Here is a 7,524-nt window from a genome sequence, read left to right as displayed (position 1 = left end):
AGATACCACGGTGGCATAGGTGGCAGAAGCAGCCTGGGGTCTGGAGCCAGACATGCCTCAGTCTACTTCCCTGCCCCTTCGTATCTCTTCACAACTTGCTGCGTAGTACGCTTCTCTGAGCCTCTGTCTTCTCTGAGAACAGGGTCTCTAATTCTTCTCTTATGGATGGTTTGGCTGTTGGTCAGGGTCATACTGGGTGTAAGATGTGAAATGTCTACAATGTATCCATAATGGCCCATGATATTAGTGGCCAGCATTATTTTTAGTAATTAAAACGTTACTTATTATCATCCAGGTGAGAAATAATGAAGGTCTAAATAATAGACACTGGCAGTCAGGGTGGAGAATCGGGCACCCACTCAAGAAATACTTGGGCAATAAAGTCACTCAATTTGGTGACTGATTGGCTGGGGGAGTAAGGGAGGGGCAGGAATCTAAGATGACTATGGTATTTTGGCCTGGGCAGCTCACAGTGAGGATAGTGGAGCTATTCATTAGGAGAGGTGATGGAGGAGGAGGTGGGGGAAGGAGAAGGAAGCGTTTGTAGGAGAGGATGATGAACTCAGTCTCAGACATGCTGAGTTTGAAGCATTGAGGAGAGCCAGGGAGAGATGTCTGTGGGCAGATGGTTTTGTAGATTTTGATGTTCCAAGGAGTGGTCATGAAGAAGATTCATGAGCAAACTTAACAAAGAGGCAGGGGTGTCATGATGTAGATCAGTCTATGAAGGAGAGTCGTGGAGTGTGGTTAGAGGAATTATAATGGCTAATGCTAATTAAGTGTTCTGAATACTCTATGTATAATCATCTCTCACCAATAATTGCCAGGGAGGACTACTGTTATTTTACAGCTGAATGAACTAAGGCACAGAGATGGTAATTTGCCTGTGATACACAGCTACAACTTTGGATCTAGAATTATAGCCAAGAGGTCAGGATCTAGAGTCTGTGCTGGCCTCCTTTGAGAGTTGAGGGTCCTGGGGTCCCATGCTGTCCTCTGGAAAGGAGAGGACCTAGTGAAAGCAATGCATGAAGGGGACATGCAGAGAGGCAGGGGGAAATGGGAGATTGGAGTGTGGAAGAAGAGTCCTCAGGAGGGAGAGGTTAACAGCATCATGTCATGCGCTGTCCCTATGAACTGGAACGTCCATAGATCTGGGAATTAGGAAAGGGGAATTTGAGAGATGAATTGGGCTCACAAACAAATAAATGTAAGGTGAGACAGTGGAGATACTAAGCGTAGGCAATTATTTCCAGAGCTCCGCTATAGAAGTTAGAAGAGAGAGAAGACAATGGCTACATGTGTGAGGTAGAGGCAGGTTTTTAGAGGATGCCTGCACAAGTTGACACGGAGAGGAACCAGCCTGAGGAGGCCCTGCAGAGTGGCCACAAATGCTCTATGCACACTGGGAAAAGTATCTCCATGTTCGCCTTTCCTTTCCACATTTTTAATGTTCCTTCCCATGATCTGGATGGCTACCTTGTTGAGAGTTGGATATCACCGAAGAAGACCTGGACAGCGTTTCAGATCTTTGGCCACAGATAGGTGGTGCAGAGGAACTGTCTTTCGCCATGCCCAGTGGTGAATCATGACTTGTTCAATCCAGATATGATCAAATTCATGTATAGCCTGTCATTCACTGAATTTGCCTTTGAAAGAGTACCTGAGACAACAGTGTGCTGGGGCTCCATGTCCCGCTGGGGAATTGGTGTCTGCTCTGAAGACAGTGGGAAGGTCAGAATGACAGACTGATGGTGGGAGGCCATGGCCGGGGAAAAGAGGACCCAAAGCACAGTGAGGGTGTGGGGAGGGGACACCAGCTTTGGACTGGACACAGGATGACTAATCCTTTGAGCAAACAGAAAGGTGGTTGAGGACAAAGGCAAATCTGTGGGAGGAAGCAGGGTGGCTTATCTTGTAGGAAATGGAAGATATATTATAAGGAGGTTTGATTGAAACGACCCTGGATGATTTGACTGCTGCCATTTAAATTCTTACTGATGGGAAAGACGGGCATTCTCTTTTGAATGCTTTTAAAACCAGGTTTAGAGAATGCAGCTCTAACAGGCTCTGAGACAATATATTTATCTAGGAGCAAAGACAATCTCAGTGTTTTTGGATATCTAGGATTTTTTAAATTCAGACACAGGCAGATACCACAGAGGGTTAATAGCTTGACTTAAGAAATTCAGATTTGTGGTGGTTCATGGCACTGACATCCCTGAGGCTTGGGGCTAGATTTAGGGTTTGGCTGCCAACTTCCTAAAGTTGCCTTGGTTGAAATGGCATCTTTGCTCTTCTTGGAAACATCTCAGTGAAATGCAAACACCTTCACAGAGGGCCTTTTATGGTGATGCTCTCCCAAAGAGCCACTGTCCTGAATCAGAAAGGCCACACAGGAAATGGCCTCAGGATATGTGTGTGTGTGTGTGTGTGTACGTGTGTGTGCGCGTGCGTGCACGTGCGTGTATGCATATGCACACGTGTACACGCACACAGAGTTTTCATATGTAGCAAAAATTTAGATGAGTTATTGCTAAATCTTGAGCCTTCAGGTATCAGGAAAAGTAACAGACCATCTTTCAAGAGTCACATTTTAAGCTTGGCGGGTCCCTTGATCTTGGAGGACACTGGGGGAGGCAAGGAAGGACATTCCTTGCCAACCTTCTCCCCACCCCTTCCCAGCCAGGTTGATTACTGAGATGTGGGCATGCTCGGAGTGCCTTTGGCTGGGTGTGCATGTGATGGACAGACAAGGCTTTCTCCTTATGGACAGAGAGAGGGAGCTGAAGGTATCTTGTTGAACTTTTCCTTGGTAGACAAGTAGATTATCTGAGATACCCTATGGCTCAGCACAAATGTGCACTCCATGGAGATATATGATCCTGTGTGTGACGATTCCAATTCTACCAGGTATGGATTTCCTGTCATGGTTAAGGTCTATGTACATGCTCCACACTGATTGCAAGAAAGAGTCCAGAGGGCTGTCTCCATATTTCAAAAATCTTGGCTCACTTTTTTTTATCAGAACTTAATTCTTTAACATAAAATTATCATAGGAATCATTTGTTTTTAAATTTTAATCCAATGTAGTATATGAGCCACATTTCTAATATATGAGCATTTAATTTCATGAACCTACAATTGATAATATATAACATCATAGAGTGATTTTCATAATGAATATAATAGTTGTAACAACTTCCTACATTTTATCCTGCTCCCATATAGGTATGTGCATACATTAATTTACATAAATGGTAACATAACCAGTACTAGTCTTATGCTTACAAATAAATTTTTATTACCAAAAAAAATGCCTGCATAAAGAAGCTACTTCTCTATCCTTGAAGATGGTACTACTCTAGGATACAAATGCTCACACACAAAATGACCCTTCTCTTGGCCTCTACTAATCACTCTCTCTCAACTTCTTTGTGTTGTTTGTGAAGTCACCCTCCTTTTTTTTTAATGTACAGTTTGTATAATAGCTATGAACAAAGAAACATGATTTAAAATTTTTTTAATTGTTAATAGATCTTATTTATTTATATGTGGTGCTGAGAATCAAACCCAGTGCCTCACACTTGCCAGGCAAGTGTGCTATCGCTGAGCCCCAGCCCCAGCCCCTGAAACCACATTTCTTTTGATTATTAGAAATACGTGGCATAGACAAGCTGTTTTGTTTCTTTTCGTTAATGTAAATTAAAACTGTTTTGTTTTTGAAGATGTGGGAACTCCCTTGAGATATCTTTAAAAAGTACCTGATTCTGTGTTTTATGCAGAGTATTAATTTATTTTGAAAGATTAAAAAAAAAGTAAGAAATTAATGCTTCTCTTGTTTGGCCAATAGTGGTCTCCCATTACCAAAGAAGGCAACAGCCTCGCTGCTGCCTCCTATGGATCCTTCCAATCTTGTATGCATCCATTCAGTAGGGCACTCAGTGAGCACCTTTTATGTGCTAGGTATCTTGCTCGGCACTGTGGATACAGGAGTGAATGAAAGATATTTTCTTTCTTTTTTATTAATATTTATTTTTATAGTTGTAGGTGGACACAATACCTTTATTTCATTTTTATGTGGTGCTGAGGATCGAAACCAGTGCCTCACGCATGCTAGGCGAGCGCTCTACCACTGAGCCACAACCCCAGCCCAAAGTACATTTCCTACTGTGAAGGAACTTGGGTACTAAATACTTGCATAGCAATGACAATACCAGGAGACAAATGCTATGGTGAAAAACAGGAAGTACATTACATTTTAGGTAATGTAGTCTTCAATTATTTAAAAATTTAAAAATAAACTACATATGATACATGTTCAGTATAGGAAAATTAGGAAATTCTGATTTTCTTTAAAAAATAAATTACCTGAAAATTCATCAGCTAGGAACAATCATTATTAACACAGTTATGTCCCTCTAAATTTATTTATTTGTGTTTATTTCTCTCAATATGTGTGTGTATATCTCTTCCCACATATTGGGAAAAGATTTTTAACTGAAAACAGGGTCATGTTGATTTATTATGCATGCCTTACCATGTAGGTATATTTCTACATTGTCATTGCTAATAGCTGCATATTTTCCCAGTATGTGAATTACCATAGTCCATTTAGGCAGTCCCCTATTTTGGGACATCTAAGTTGTCCTAGCTTTATAGTTGAGTATAATACCAGTCAATAAATATCTTTACATACATAAATACCTTTACACACACACACACACACACACACACACACACACACACACACACACACACACACATATATATATATATATAGTGGGTTTTTGGCAATCCATGATATTCCAGACTATTTTCCTTGGCGCCCAGGGTTTCCTCCAGCAGAGCTTTCCCTGCTGTTCCTTTTTTGTCTGTTTTCTTACGAAGGATCATTTGTTTAAAAAAAAAAAAAATCCTTACTATACACACACACACACACACACAGATTCAAACCACTGAGCTGGTCTCTGGATAAGATTAAGGTTAAGTTTCATGGTTAGTGGCAAAGATTGGCCAGCACTTATATTTCCTGACTCCTAAAAAGAATTTAAAACAAGTACACCCTTTAGAATTAAAACAAACAAAATGTTCTAACCCAGTGTCTGAATTGCCTACTTAGAACATATTTGCAACATGTCCTTTATTTGTATGTTATCTTTTTTTTTAATTTCCACTTCAACAATTGGAATGAAAACATTTTAGAAGACACTAATCATCAGCTTAACCAGTAATTAGCATTGTTGAGTAGAGAGAAAATTTAAGACAGCTGCCAAGTTGACCACTAAAGTGAGGTATGATTTGCTAATATTTGTCATCTGTGGGGCCTTGTAATTATAATAATAGCAGTGTAGTTACACTGTGATGGAAAGTTGACAGTTAACTTTTTCTACTTATCAAACTATAGAACAATTCTGAAAGTTTCTAGTTTCCAGGTAATTTATCATTCAAGTGATTTAAAAAAAAAAGCTATTTTGAGCTGCAATTATGAATACTAATAAAATTTTACATATGGATGACATTAATACACAACAACAACAAAAACTTTTTGGACAAAATTTACTTTAAATTCATTGTCAGGTAGTTTTAATTGCTAATATGTAAAGAATTGTTTCAGTCACTTTATGAAAAGTATTCCTTGTGGCTCATCCAGTTTATATTTTGGGGGTTTTCCTATATAAATAAATTTCTTTGTTATACAGGAAGCCACTAAATATAAATTCATGTGTAAGCATGTAAGGAAAGATAGGTAGATAGAGAATAAAGTGCTGGATAGGTTGTGGAGCTACTTGAACTTGTAGAAGTTGGTGAAGAGAATGTAACATGGTGCAGCACCTTTGGTAATGGTTTGTTATTTCTCCCTAAACATAAAAGTAGAATTCCCAAATAAGCCAATGATTCCATGCCTAGGTAGATACCCAAGTAAAATGAGAACATACATGTAGGGAAAAATTTTACATATTTGGTCATTGCAAGGTTATTCTTAATGGCAAAATGGTGGAATCAACCAAATGGTCATCAACTAATGAGTAAACAAAATGCTCCTTATCTATTGTATCAGGCCATTTTCTGTTACTATAATGAAATCACTGAAGCTGGGAACTTTGTAAAAGAAAAGAGATTTGGCTCATAGTTCTGGAACTCAAGGCCTGGCATGGGCTTCTGCTCATGTCTGGAGATGATCTCATGGTGGATGGTGTCACAATGGGAGAAGAGATCCCATGGAAAGAAGGAAATCAGAGAATGGGAAGGGGCCAGTCTTGTGACCGCCCACTAGGTCCCCAAAGAGCTTTTAGTTGGTGTGTTATATCTATTGATATCTATCCCATTGAAAATCATAACAAAGTTTTTCAAGTATTCTTCAAGACCCCACCACCTCTCAGCTAGGGACTGAGCTTCCAATACATAAGTCCATGGAGAGAGAAACCACATCCAAACCATAGCAAGCCTTAAGTTATCCAAAATCCTCCTGTTGTTGGGGCAAATAGAACATTCTCACTGTATGCATTATAGGGTAGGATGGCCCTCAGCAAGCTGGGACAGTCCCAGAGTCTGGGGGACACGCTAACAGAAAAAAGTGAGGGTAAGCTAATCTTTGAAAAAGGGGAGAACAATCCCAAGAGGGGGTGCTGGCTGTGACCACAGAGTTTCTGGGAGCAACCTAGGAACAAACCCTTGCTGGAAGGAAGGAGGGCAGGTATGCAAAAGAAACTTCACCACCTCTTTTCTTTGGGAAGGAAACTGTTTCCTGGGCTCTCATGTCCTGAGAGTGGCTGACCCTGTTCAAGATTTCCACTATATACAAACCGCCACACCACACCCCAACACCCTCTTAACTTCAAAGGCCTGTTGGGGTATGGGGGGACTAACCACAGAAGGCCTTCCCTAGTCTGGGGAGTGGTCCAGTTTATTTCTGGCCTTCTGTGGGCATTTACATTAGCAGGACGTTAATACATCCAGAGGTAAGATCACTATCTTCTAATCTGGAGAGGAACCTGAGGTACAATGTGAACTTTCAAACTTTCATGACAGAGTTTTTCTGATATCAAATAGATATCAGAATCTTTAACCATTTGGGGAAAAAAGAATATGAAATGTCTATGCTATTACTACAACTCTGAAATCATGAAGTGAGTAAACAAGAAATAGAAAGAATGGCAAAGTGTTTGTTAAGGTAACAAGATGTCTTTTTCCTTTTTCCTTTTTTTCCCTTATCATATGCAGCCAGTGTGTCTCCTCAACAGTTCCTTGTCTACGCTCATGACGACCTATCAAGACAGACACTCTCCTCATTCTCAGGTGGGGGGGGGGGCGGGGGATGGAACCCTCTGTCTCCTGCAGGCTAGGCAAGTGCTCTACCACAGAGCCACACCCAGCAGCCAAGCCCAGTGAGGGGGAAGTCCCCCAGTGGCCAGTGGTGGTCACACAGGCTCAGCAACCAGGCTCTGCATGCTGGGCTGGCTGCCTTTCTCTGGGTCCCTGCACTGAGGTGGTATAGGTCACTAGGAAGTGCCTTCTACTTGG

Source organism: Urocitellus parryii, chromosome 12, assembly GCF_045843805.1.
Source record: "Urocitellus parryii isolate mUroPar1 chromosome 12, mUroPar1.hap1, whole genome shotgun sequence".
NCBI classification, from domain to species: domain Eukaryota; kingdom Metazoa; phylum Chordata; class Mammalia; order Rodentia; family Sciuridae; genus Urocitellus; species Urocitellus parryii.
Note: the sequence above shows the minus strand (reverse complement) of the source record.